Source organism: Myotis brandtii, unplaced genomic scaffold (assembly GCF_000412655.1).
Source record: "Myotis brandtii unplaced genomic scaffold, ASM41265v1 scaffold525, whole genome shotgun sequence".
Classification (NCBI taxonomy): Eukaryota; Metazoa; Chordata; class Mammalia; order Chiroptera; family Vespertilionidae; genus Myotis; species Myotis brandtii.
In genome coordinates, this window is record NW_005369915.1 from 3,289,849 (window position 1) to 3,290,165 (window position 317).

The following is a 317-nucleotide window of genomic DNA, read 5'->3' on the forward strand; positions in this document are numbered from 1 at the left end:
AAAAGCTATTCTGGGAGGCAGAGCGAGAAAGAGAGAGAGGAAAAATGCCTTTTAATTAAATAACTGTTGTAGTCTGCTGCCCCCACCGCATGCTTGGTGAAAGTCTACAGGCATCTGTCATTCCCAAACTGCACGGGGAAGTGGAGCTGGAGTCGAGGGAGGAGGTGTGTGTGTGTGTGTGTGTGTGTGTGTGTGTGTGTACGCGCGCGCGCGCGCTCGCGTGCTCTGGTCCAGGCTGGGAAAGTTGGGGCCGGAGGCGAGGGGAAGGAGCAATGGGGAAAGGCACAGCAACTCGGTGGGCGGTCTGGGGCGTGGGG

General features: G+C 57.7%; 1 protein-coding gene across 1 annotated transcript in view; it reads left to right on the forward strand.

The window, feature by feature from the left end:
• The window catches only part of PPARGC1A (peroxisome proliferator-activated receptor gamma, coactivator 1 alpha), a 666,008-nt gene that overhangs the window by 1,135 nt on the left and 664,556 nt on the right, over positions 1-317 (forward strand). The gene's annotated exons all lie outside the window — the stretch shown is intronic.